This window comes from Dermacentor albipictus, chromosome 6 (assembly GCF_038994185.2).
Source record: "Dermacentor albipictus isolate Rhodes 1998 colony chromosome 6, USDA_Dalb.pri_finalv2, whole genome shotgun sequence".
In the NCBI taxonomy this organism is placed as follows: Eukaryota; Metazoa; Arthropoda; class Arachnida; order Ixodida; family Ixodidae; genus Dermacentor; species Dermacentor albipictus.
This window is the reverse complement of record NC_091826.1, coordinates 71,073,153-71,086,675: the sequence shown is the minus strand read 5'-3', so window position 1 is coordinate 71,086,675 and position 13,523 is coordinate 71,073,153.

Below are 13,523 nucleotides of genomic sequence, written 5' to 3'. Positions count from 1 at the left end.
ATTTTCATCAACAAGGCATACATATTCGGCGCTGTTTTAAGCGGAGTGAATATTTTAAACACGTACAATGTGGTTGTAGTGATCATTCTTATAATAACATTTGCACAGACAATGACAGCGACTAAATTAAGTTTTCCACTTATCTAGCCTTGTTAATCTGCTTTTCTGTTTGCAGCATGTTTCCCTTTTATTGTAGTCTTCAGTTCTTCAGAAAACCAATGAGGACACTTTGACTTCTTGAGCGGTTTCGTAGGTATGAATATGAGTTTCGTAAAGAGATTAACCTGTTCATCAATATCAGCTGTCCCATTTGTTAATGTCCATTCACAGTTCTCAAGATAATGTTACAAGCCAACAAAATCTCCCAGCGAAAAGCTGAAGCTGCGCATGGTGTTCTTTACGGATGCTGCGTTTCTGTGCTACCAGAGTTAAGGAAACAAGGGAGGGTGGAACTTATATGGCACCAACAAATGAACGTTGCTACGCTACCACCTTGCTAGCACGGGCGCAGATGTTTACGTATTCTGCTACAGCCCACTCAAAATGAAGTCTCGAATGGCCAGCGTCGGGCAAAGCCTCTCAGCTTTCCGTTGTCGGGGAGGCCTGTGCAGCGGGGCTACAATGAGGAGTAAGTTAATAGTAGAAGCATCTTGAGCTGCATATGGCAAGTCTAGTATTGTGTGCATATTTCGCCGCTTGTGTCAAATGCATCTCTGTCCAAAAAATACTAACAGCGTTAAAATCTTGCAATGTAATGCAATAAAATGTAACCATGTAATGTCCCCCGCGCTAATAGCACCAGTAGTGGAGCAAGCATCATCGCCTCAGGTAAATCATGGTTGTTAAAAATGTTTCCATTAAAATATATCTCCCGGTACACATGCGTGTGTTCATATATATATATATATATATATATATATATATATATATATATATATATATGTGTGTGTGTGTGTGTGTGTGTGTGTGTGTGTGTGTGTGTGTGTGTGTGTGTGTGTGTGTGTGTGTGTGTGTGTCTACACATACGTCGGGGGCCATTGCGATAGTCATGCATCCAAGCCCCGTACTTTGTCAGCAATCGGCTAAATATCGTAAACTTTATAATTAGTGCACTGATGTTTATGCTATGGCATGTGAAGTGCCTCGCTTTCCTATGTCTCCTCCTTCAAGAGTAATCAAGCAACCCATGGTGGACATCCCGTTGAAAGAGCGCGCTGTAATTGAATTTCTGACTACGCCACATTATGTGCCCATCAATTTTAATCACCGTATGACTGCAGTTTATGGGGATGCCTGTGTTGCTGTCAGCACGCGGCGGAAGTGGGCAAGGACTGTGAAAGTCCACAGTCGAGCCGCATCAGATCTCCAGGATCAGGACCAATGTGGACGGCCTGGAAGAGCCTCAGGGTCATCAACATAAGGTGGACTAGGTGATTCGGAGAAATCTCAGGATCAGGCAACACGAGATCGAAACAACACTCGCCATCTGCATTGGTTCAGTGAAGCACATCAGAAAGGACCTCCTGCGTTACAATAAGATTTGCGCTCGGTGGGTACCACGACCACAGAGTGCTGACACGAAAGAGTCGAGGAAGCTAGAATCCGTCAGCAGCTGCTCCTGCGATACGATTGGGATGGTGACGACTTCGCAGAATTGTTTCTGGTGATGAGTCATGGACGCACCATCACGTGCTCCACTAAGTGCAGGTCCGGTGTTCTCGCCGCTTACTTAGCGTTGAGGGGAGACGCGTGGGTGCGTATCTCGAAAGCGATCAGTGAGAGTGGCAGAGTGAGACGTGTGTTGAGAGTTCGGTGAGCGCTGTGTTCGCGCCGCTTCGTTGGCGTTGAAGCGATAGGCAGCCCGAAGGCGAATTCGCTCGATGCTGCGGGCACTATCTCGAAAGCGGTAGTCGTACGGGATGGACGGAGCAACGGTTTTCTCGTTGGGTAAGCATGGAAATGCTTACGCATTTACGAGGTCGCCCGCGCGTCTTCTACTTTACTATGAAGAAAGTGCATAAGGGACACATCGTACTGCGGCGCTAAGGCGCGTGCCTGTATAAAATCCGGCCTGCAAGCCAAGTCTAGACATCCGTAGGTCAGGAATAACTTCCGGATGCGCTTTAATTTGCAGTGGACGGACGCATAAACCTGTCAGCAGTCCAGAGAAGTTAGAGGTCTAGGGTGTTGGCAACAAAAAACAACACAGAAGAAATTGATACCGCCGGATCCATTACAGGATTAGGTAGTGGTATTAATTAGATTGAGAAGTTTTGAGGAAGAGGAAAAATTTCGTTAAATGTAAGGAAATGCTAGAATTAAAATCATGCATACTATAACTAATTAACTCAAGCAGGTTAGATGACTCTTTGTCGCTGCCCCGTTTCAAAGGAGTGGGGAAGGGGGGGGGGGGCAATAAGTTATAATCGTCATCACAAGGTCAAGGACGTCGCGTCTTGTGATTTAGTGTGTCTTAAAGTAGACTAAACGCTCCACGTTTTTGTGCAAGCTATGTAATATTGTCGAAGGGGTGTATTTTCGGAGGAGCGTATTTTCCCTTCCCTGTAGCGAGAGAACATCGAATTGAAGTATTTATGTTGCACTTTCTTTTTTCAACTTCAGTTTTCAGTTTCCTTTTAGAAAGGTTTATAATTATTTTACGTCATGTGCTTAGCGTTTTCTGTAGACTGCTGTTCTGCGGGCTACTGTTCATTATATATTTTACAGTGGCACGCTATAACCGAGCAGTCGGTACAGATTTTTGAATATTTTATATGGTGTGCTTTGTGCCTTTTTTGTGACTTTTTACGTGACCATTTGAAATCTGGAAATATTTTTTTTTTCACCCAAATGTATTCTTCTGTCTCTTGTCTCTGCCAAGTAATTGGGCAAGCACCAAGTCAAGCTGCAGGTTAGCAGCTTTTTGTGCTTGTCCTAGCATTTTTCTGTTTCTGTAAGCTGACTTGAAAAAAAAGAAAGGTAGATGTGCACCGAGTTCCACTACTTTCCTTCGTTTCATACTAACGAAGTTGGCACATAGAGAAAGAGCCAGACTAAGAGCGGACACTCCGAGAACTCTGGCCTCAGGAACTACGTCACAGTACGTAACGAACTAGGGCTCTCACCAAGCGCCAGAGGACGCAGGCGCAAAAAAGAGAAAATGTAATGAATTCCGCTCAATCGTTTTACAAGATAATAATTATACGCCCAAATTTGGCGTGCTTCTTATACATAAAAACAGAATTTATCGAAGACACCTTCCATGCTTTTGTTCTTCATTCGTACTGTCATCAACACCAATGACCATTCGTCCATCGAGAATAAATCAACGATTCGTGTACAAGCGGAGTGCCAGTGGAAAGGTATCGTGAACGCCGGCTGTGGCGGTGTTTTCGTGTGTGAGACAGGTGAGTCACGTTTGTAAGCGAAGCTTGGAGTAACTGACTTGTCAGGGCGATAAGGTTCGCTAAAAAAAAAACAATTTGCGGCTCTACATGAGGCGGCTAGACGCGAACAATGCGAAAAGCATGCCGCCTCAAGAAACGCGTAGCGATGGGGCTGTACCATGTGCGTTCTTGCCACCCCCGCCGCAAACAGAATAATCTTTGTTGGTTGCGTTCCATGAAAATCGTCAAACAACGCGAAGCTGCCATTAATTTGCACCGGTTTACGGCTGTGCACTGCAGTGCGACTCACAGCTTGTCAGACGTCATCGAGACGCTGCGTCTCGGTTTGCGAGGGTAAACCGTTCTTGCCCAGCGCTGCTTGCAATAACCATGGTAACGGCGCTCCATCGAAATAGTTTGTGCTGGCGGACTAAAAACGATCTGCAGGATAACGCTTAAGGTCAATATGAGGAATTGCACATTTCAGGAAAATTCCGGTTTCCAAAAAATTTAATTCCTAACCCGCGTTTTCATGATCGCATGATGGTTGACGGTCCTTTCATAGAGAAAGAAAATCTATGGTCCTTTCGTTGGCCCGTTCTAAAGGCTGACGAACGCTGGAAAGAACATAAAAGACGCCACGACGATTCAGACCGAGAACGGCGTTCCGGGGACAGGCGCGACCTAAATAAAAATGGCTGTGGCTTAGGTAAGGTTAAGCACAGGATGCGAAGCATACTAGCCTTTATTTTAGTTGTTGAACCACTGTTTAGCCGGGTGAACTGCTGTTGCTTGGCGATATTTGGTTCGGCTAGACGAAGAAACAACTCATGCATTACTGCTTCGCCTTCAAGAGTGGAACGCGACAGCGTTCCCGTCGACCCGCCAAGGGGTGTAAGACAATGGGCTACAGGGCAGCGACTACGCGCCCCGCATTGGACGCGGTGAGCGTCGAGCAAAGCAGCGTTCGGCGCGGCAACGAAATGTGCGCCTGAGGAAGAGACGCACGCCTTAGAAACAGCTCGTTTCTAAGGCAACACCGCATTCACTAGAGGCGCTTTTGTACCGCTTTGAAGCATCGTACTCGTGGCTCAGTGGTAGCGTCTCCGTCCCACACTCCGGAGACCCTGGTTCGATTCCCACCCAGCCCGTCTTGCAAGAGTTGAGCCAAAGCCACTTCTCCTCTGTCGTGACGTCACGGTGTCACGTGGTTTCATGGCGACACCGCCGCGCCTGAGGAGCTGGGTTGAGCTCTCGTAATATGCTTCGCATAAAAGAAAAGCAGGACGTTAGGCACGCTGTAGCCAAGCTTTGCTTGCTCGTTTCCCCTATAGAGTAAGGGCTGTGAATATTTTAATAATATTGCTTGCAAACAGTGGCATGTGACATAAACAGCTAGCGTAGCTTATTACGTATATCTACGGCGCACGGACGGACGGTGGTGTATACGTCCGTGCGGTTTGTTTTTACAGAAAAGTAACGGTGGGGAAAAGTCCCCAATGGCTACTGCATGTACTTATTGCGGCGGCCGTGTTGGGAAGTACTGCGCATTTTAGTAACTTTCAGTTCCTTACAATTTTTTCGTGGCGGAATACACTGCACAACGTATTGTCGCGTAGGCTTGGCATGGCGTCGTATTTGGACGTTTCGAATTTACCTTTACGACGCTTATGTGAACTGCTATTTTGCCTACCAATGTTCTCCTTATACTGAGTACGCACAGGGGTGTCCAAAAGTTCACAGGCCGCGATGCCATTGGATTACATATGATGGCGACCTGGGAACTCTTGAACGCCCCTGTACGGGGTCCTAACATTTATCCTTGTAAGTCCGAGTTTTATGGGTCAGAGGTCAGAATGTGTCGGTGGTTTTGGATTGTGCATTGGTTCGCAATTCATTCAAAGCGGTTTCCGGGGTTTCCTGGTACAGTTGTGACGTGTACATATGTTGTTGGTAATTCACGAAGCGTGAACTTATTGACATTTCCAGACCGTGCTGAGGCCATGTCATCTGGCGGTCTAAGCTACGGCAGCTACTGCTGTGTGTCGTGGTGCTTTAACAACGGCAGAACCCAGACGAAGTCTATCTTGCCTTGGAATAAAAAAATTGCGGAAACTCTGTCTCTTTGATACATATGACCGCTTGTACCAAAACACAGAAGACAAGCGCGATGGATAAAGGCGTAGTGAATTATGATTACCTCTATCTCCATCTGTTATAATTTAATCGAAATAAAAATTGCGTGACGACCTCAAATTACACCAAATATTGAACTCGACAAAATATGGAATCGCTAAACCAAAACGACAAATAAAATTGTTGCCATTTGGGCGACGAAAGGTGGTCGGAAATGACAAGATTCCGCTACAGCCTAACGTCGGTTACGCGGGGTAATCCAAATTTCGCGCCAGCGAAACCGAAACAGGAAGTGCCGGCCAGTTGCTCTCACCAACCGCCAGGACCGCTAGGGTCGATTGGGCAGCTGGGGTGTATGGGAGTGTCCACTCTTCACTTTCTTTTTTTTCTTTCTCTATGGTTGGCATTCTTCAGCGCTTCCTTGCAGCCAACTTTTCTAGCGTCATTCTACCTCCGTGGTTTCAGGCACAACCGCAGCAGTCGCTCTGGCTAGCCTTCTATTATAAGAGATTGTACTTGTATAAGGCTACTGCAGTTGTTGCTAACAAGGCGAAAAGAAAAATCATACTTTTTTATAGAACACGTGTTTTATCCAAGCACACCTAAAGCAAGAAAAAAAATGAAAGTAAACTGTGGTACTTATCGCAATTACAAATTTTAATATTCCCACTCCATCGTTCGGGCAAACGAAAGAGAAGATACAATGGAATGAAGAATGATGTAGGAGATTTCTCAAATCCGTTCAGCTTTCGGCAAATTGCCGCGGGTCAGTAGACAAACACTGCCTTTAAGGTCACCATCTTCATCATCCTTAGGCACACCGACCCCTGCCCAGTGGTGTCTAGCACTCTACTGTAATTTTATATTTGATCGCCGTTGAGCAAAGCGCGGGTTCAGACATGGTTTTTGTGTACGCTTTTATAAGGGCGAAAAATGTGCAGGCTTAAGCGTTGCTTGTTTGTATTCTGCGCTTTTGCATGCCAAGGAAAAGGGCGATAGGGGCGTTGTGAAGCTGCTAACTCAGGAGCTTCTTGCTCCTATCTTAGCATTTTCCTTTTCCCTCCGATATTTCTATACAAAAGGGGGGGGGGGAAGGAGAAGGGAAATACACAACACAAAATCAAATTTGATCTGATTTGAATTGAAGTCGGACAAAAAATAGTAATTGTAGATAATGACCCTCCGCCTCAAAGCCACAAATCCATCAACAGTATCAAGAATGTGTGAGTAACATGGCGGCCAACCACGTGACGAGTGCGGCGCAACGACGACAGAGACGACGACTAGACGACGAGGATGGCAGCATGACGGAGACTGCACGACAACCTTGGGATCACGACGCCTTCACGTCGACGACAAAACGATAGCCGAACGATGGCACCACCACGGCGATTGCACGACAACGGCTGCGCACTGACGCATTGTTATGTGATCGCGTGCTTCACGAAGGCCACGTGCTAATCCTTGAAACTGATTTAAGGGCATAGCAACCCCAAGGGGGCACTGTGGTTGTCAGTGTAGAGGGGAAGCCATGGTGAGCGGACAAGAATAAGTGGCACCTCTGGAGAAAAGTGACGCTGCGGTACTCGACGACGAACGAGCCGCGCAGCCGTCAACCCATACCAACGCCATACCAGCGCCGTACCAGCGCCACAAATGATTCTAGCATCCAAGCCTTCTGACGTCACAAAGCTCGAGCGCGATAACACGTACGTCTTAAAGAGTCAGTTGACGGTGGACGACGAACGCGCCTTGCAACTCGGTTTCCCGCGGTTTCCCACCGACCACGACGAAAGCGGGTGATAAAGTCAAATAAGACTATTCGATTAAATAGATACACACGGGACCGAAGGCTCTTCAGACCATCCACGTGATCCCACGCCACACGAGAGGCAACGTGGTCGAGACAGAGGCGTTTCCGGCAGTAGTTCACAACTCGAACGACGGCTCAGCGGCGTTCGCCATTAGACGCCATTGTTTTCGCATTCAAAACTCATGAGGAGTGCTTAACTGTGGTTGAATTTTTATATGTCTTTATAGAAACACACCGTATAAGGAAATCACGCTTCGGGTGGTTGATCTGGAATTTGGCTGCCTCAGCACAGAAACCCAATGCTCTCACCCTTAGGACATGGACGCGTGAGTGAAGATGCGAAATAAATTTCCCTTACGAATTTCTGCCGTGCAGGGCAGCGGACGCCTGGCGTGTGACGATCGTCGCATATAAGCCATTTTACTATAAGAAAAAGGTAGCCCGTGCATTTCTTAGATTAGGATGAAAATAGTAGTTACAGCTCACATCGTACTGGGGCGCCGTGGCGCCTTCCTATAAGTCAAATGAAAACTTCCCTAGGGTGAAGTACACCTTCCAGATGCGCTTCAAATATAAGTGCACGGGTTCATCCACCGGTCATGTGTGAAGGTAGGTTAGAAATGTTTAGAGTATTGGTTGGATAAAATATAATGGGGGAAGGAATTGATACGACCGGATCCGTTACAGGCATAGGTACTGGTACACAAGGTAGATGGGGATGGGTTGAGGAAGAAGAATATATGAACATTTGTGTGAAAAAATTAGAATGAGAACTTGCAAAGGATAACTCATTAACTCGAGCAATCTAGGTCATTACGTGTTGCCGTCCCGTTAAAAAGACGGAGAGGGGGTATTAATAAGTTGTCATCATCATCACAACGTGACGCACTTCTAGCAGTCGTACAAAATAATTACAAGGAGCTACGCCCAAGAGCCCATTGCAAACACTAGGTCGAGTGCCTATATTTCGGGACCCCAGTGGTGGTAGCAGCCGTCTGGGCGCTCTGAACTAGAGCCTTCGTGCCCGTAGCTCTGACCAGCCAAGCGGGGCAGCCCTCGAATCCTCCCGGGAAGGTATTTGGGTCAGAGGGGGGAAAGTATGGACAGCTAGGCCAGTTGGTTGTGATTGGCATTATGCAACATCAAACTGAAACAGAAGGTTGGCAACAGTTGCGGGGTGCGTGTTGTGTTTTCAGCACCGGAAAAGCTGGGACGAATGTGTCGCCTAGTACACGAATCCACAGAAGAAGCCAGCCTGGAAAATAAAACACAACAAAGCCTTTGCGGTATGTGACGTTGGTGTTGTGTATGGTATTCCTATCGCCTCTAGGAAATGATAGTATATTGGACAAACCGGGCGCTGTCTGAGTGAATGCCTGCTAGTGCATCGCAGGAAAGCTAATTCACTTAGTGGCGCTGGTCATTTAGCCGGCCACATTCGCCGTTGCTAGCACAACTCAGCATGCGAGGCGTTTTTTGAACGAACACGTGTGTTGCGCAAATTCAGCAATCAGAGAAACCGGGAAATTTTTTGAAGCGTTTTGTATCTCTAGTAAAAACGATTACTGCGTCAGCGCTCCTTCTGTTGTGCTCGGGAAAATAGAACTTGATTATCTCAGGGCAAACGTGTGTGTAGATTCAGCTAGGTAAGGCGGGAGATGAGATAGATCGTACTTGAGTGACGGGTAAAAAGGTTTTGTCGGCTTTTTTGATCGTTTCACTTTTATTTTCATTCTTTTCACTTTTTCTTTTGGTTTCGACGCCTGTGATGATTGTCGCCTATACCAAGGAAATTTTTTTGGGTGGCCCAGTGCACTAACAACGCCCCCCTCTCTCCCCCATTCCCCCGTGCCCCTGTGTACGAAAGCCCTGTTTTCCGTGAATAAAATTTAGTTGAAGCCGGCATTTGTGCTGTCCTTCTCTTCTCTTCCGTGTTCAATTGTGCGCTGGAACGATGTTTAATTGAGGGGGAAAGGAGGATTGGATGGGCAAGGCCCACACCATGTGGTAGAAGTCCAAGGACTTCTCCACACAATGCGGGCAAGCTCCGGCAAAGGCCGGATAGAAATGCTTGACAGCCACCGAGCACAGCATAGTGCTGGTAAAGAGGCGGCGCAGGAGGAACTCCTCCTCCTTTTTTGGGGCTTCTACACTGGCAGGGGTAGAATTCGTGGCCGGATTGATAATAGGCTGTACTTTCTGGTAACAAGTAGGTCGGGTTGGGGATCGAGTCCTGCTGATCAACGGGGTCAGAGAAGAAAGGAGCCCGGTGCAAAAGCGCCGCGGTGGCAGCGTCCGCTGCCTCCTTTCCCTCTAATCCATCGTGGGCCCGAGCCCAATGGATGCATCCGTGGTGGGGTCTACGGTTTGGCAGCTTGATTGAAGGATGCGATAGGCCAGCAATGGAATGTGACCCAGTGCGTAGTCAGTCACGAAAAATTTAGGGATACGGCATTTTGACTTCTGTCGCGTGAGACCTGCACGTAATACCAGTTCCACAACTTTTTTCTGTCATTAGTAGTCACCCCATAGAGAAAGAAATTTCAACTTTTTTTTCTCTATGGTCACCCTGTGGGTTCGCGCCCTCCCAACCGCTTCGTTGGAGCCGATTTCTCCAATGCAGTTCTGCCTCCATGCTTTGACGCACAACTGCAGCAGTCGCTCGGGGTTGCCATGTGTAATCGGAGAACGTATTTATTTAGGGCTACTGCACTCGGCCGTAACAAAGAGAAAGGAAAAAATAATACGCTTTGCAGAGCACGTGTTTTATCCAAATATATATAATCGAATAAACTAAACTGCGGTGTTTATCACAGTTAGAGGTTTCTAAATTCATTACCCCATTGTTCGGAGAAAGAAAAGATCAAGAACGTGGAAAATGCTATAAAGTGATGTAGGATTTCTTAAAATCGGTCCAATTTTCGGCCAGTCACCGCGAGTCAGTGGACACCAGTGTCATTGAAATCATCATCATCATCATCATCAACAGCAGCAGCAGCAGCAGCAGCAGCAGCAGCAGCATCATCATGTGCACTGAACCGTTGCCCAGGGGTTTCTGAGAGGGATAAAATAGAGACGAGAGATTATGACATTATCAATAATTTGCGCGTAACATGGTAGCCGACAACGTGGCGACTGCGAGGCGACGATGACGGCAGCAAGAACAAGGCGACATGACGAAGAAGTGATCGTGACGAGTTTGCGAAAACAACAATACGATAACTGAACGACGGCACCGTAATGAAGACTGCATCAGAACGACAGTGCACCGGCGCTTTGTTCATTGCTTGTGCCATCACGAATGCCAATTACAAATCGTTAAGGGCACATGGCAACCTCGGGCGCTGTGGGCGTCAGTCCATAAAAGAAAGTGTGATGAGCAGGCAAGAAGGAATGGCGCCTCTCGACAAGGGTCACGCAGCGGCCTTGAACAACGAAGAAACCGCGCAAAGGTCAGCCCATACCGCAAAGGACGTGCAACAGAACTAACAATGACTGTCGGATACAAATCTTTTTGGCGTCACAAAGATCATGCGCGCGAGGAGGAGAAGGAGTAGGAGGAGGAGGGGGAGGAACTCTATTATTGCAGAAACCGTTGCGCGGTTTATTCCTGGGTGGTTCCCTCTGACAGGGCGCAGAGTCTCACCTCGCAAGACCACGTAGTTAGTGTGTGTGTGTTGTGACTCGTGGTGAAATTGCGTCGCCCGGACGGTCGGTACATTCGTGTGTTGTGTGCGCGAAAGCATGCACTACTCCGCCGTGAGTCGGTGGACACCAGTGTCCTTAAGATCATCATCATCGTCGTCATCATCATCATCATCATCATCACCATCATCATCATTATTATCATCATGTATACTGAATTCTTGCCTAGGGGTTTCTGAAAGGGTGAAAAATAGAGATGAGAGATTGTGACAACATTATCAATAATTTGCGCGCAACATGGTGGCCGGCATCGTGGCGACTGCGAGGCGACGACGATGGAGACGTTGACGTCGCGGCGATGACGGCAGCAAGACCAAGGCGACATGACGACGAAGCAATGCCGAGAAAGTTGGCGGTCGACGACGAACGCGCCCTGCAACTCGGTTTCGAGAGCGCACGCACCCCTTGCATCGACGGAGGGTGTGTTTTTTTTTCATAGTGGGAATGAAGCCCGAGAAAGAATACGCGCAATGAAAGCGCCTCGTGTGGCCAGTGGCGTGGCAATTGGGTGTGCATCTGAGGTCTTCTATGACGCTCGGAGAAAAGCCTTTATGTAGCACGTATTGAGCAACAGAAAGCAGTGTTGGGCATTTTTCATGTCGCTCTACAATTCTCTCACTGACCGTTTCAGCTACTTATAACATCTGAGTACTCAAATAATAATTAAAACTGATTGTCTAAAGATCATCATCATCAGCTGCGGCAGCCTGTTTAATGTGCACTGCAGGACGAAGGCCCTGTCCCTGCGATCTCCAGTTACCCTTTACCTGCACCAACCGATTCCAACTAGCGCCCGCGAATTTCCTAGATCCATCGCTCAAATTACTTTTATGCGGTCCTCGATTGCGTTTCCCTTCTATCGGTACCCATTCTGTAACGCTAATGGTACAACGCTTACCTAACCGACGCATTACGTGAGCTGCCCAGCTTCATTTTTTTCTCTCTATGTCAATTAGAATATCGGCCATACCCGTTTGCTCTCTGATCCGAACCGCTCTCTTTCTGTCTCTTAACGTTATGCCTAGCAATCTTCGTTCCATCGTTCTTTGCGTGGTCCTTAACTTTTTCTGAAGCTTCTTTGTCAGTCTCTAAGTCTCTGACCCACATGTCAGCTCTGGTAAGATGCACTGATTGTACACCTCGCTTTTCAATGATAATGGCATACTTCTATTCAGGAGCTGACAATGTCTGCCGTGTGCGATACAATCTATTTTTACTCTTTTATGAATTTTCCTCTCATGACAAAGGTTCAGAGTGATTAACTGACCTAGGTAAACGTATTCATTCACAGACTCTAGAAACTGACTGGCGTTCTTGAACTCTTGTTCCTTTGCCCCCCCCCCCCCCCCCCCCCCAGGCTATTCCTCATTATCTTCATCTTCTGCATGTTAACCTCCCACTCCACTCTTACGCTCTCTCTGTTAAGGTACTCAATCATTTGTTGTAACTCGTCTGTATTGTTGCTGAATAGAACAATATCATCGGTAAACCGAAGGTTGCTGAGATATTCGCTGTCGATCCTTACTCCTAAGCCTTCCCAGTTTAATACCTTGAATACTTATTTCAATGAAGCACGCAGTGAATAGCATTCGAGAGATTGTGTCTACCTGTCTGACCCGTTTCTTTATAGGTATCATCCTGCTTTCTTCTTGTGTAGAATTAGGGTAGCTGTAGAACCGTTGTAGATACTTTCCAACGTGTTTACGTAAGCGTTCTGTACTCCTTGATTACGTAATGCCTCAATGACCGCTGGTATCTCTACTGACTCAAATGCCTTTTCGTAATCTATGAAAGCCATATAGAGAGGCTTATTATAGTCTGCGTATTTCCCGATAACGTGATTAACGACCTGGATGTGATCCGTTGTAGAGCATCCCTGCCTGAAACCAGCCTGTTCGCTTGGTAGACTAAAGTCTGATGTTGCCCTTATTCTATTGGAGATTATTTTGGTAGATATTTTATAATAATACAGGGCGTAAGCTAATAGGCCGATAATTTTTGAATTCTTTAATGTCTCCCTTCTTGTGGATTAGCATAATGCTTGCATTCTTCAAGTTTTTCGTGACCTTTGCAGTCGATAGACACTTCGTATAGAAAGCCGCCAGTTTTCCAAGCAACTCCTCCATCTTTGAATAAATCGACTGTTATTCCATCTTCACCTGCCACCCTTCCTCGTTTCATATCTTGCAACGCTCCATTGAGCTCATCGCTAGTTATAGGAGTAATTTCTGTATCCTGTTCACTACTCTTCTAATGGAGGTATCCTGACTCCTCTGGGTACTGCACAGGCCATGCGGAATGAAAAAAAAAATTGGGTAACTCCAAGCGAAAGCAAACAACATTACATTCGTTCGTTCAAGCTGCGTAGCATTCGCGTGTTTTTTTAAGCTCTGACAAAAATTAGCTGGGACACCTTGTAAATATTTTAATACTGGGGTTACTGCACCAAGACACACGGACAACAGAAGAAGAAAAGCACAGGT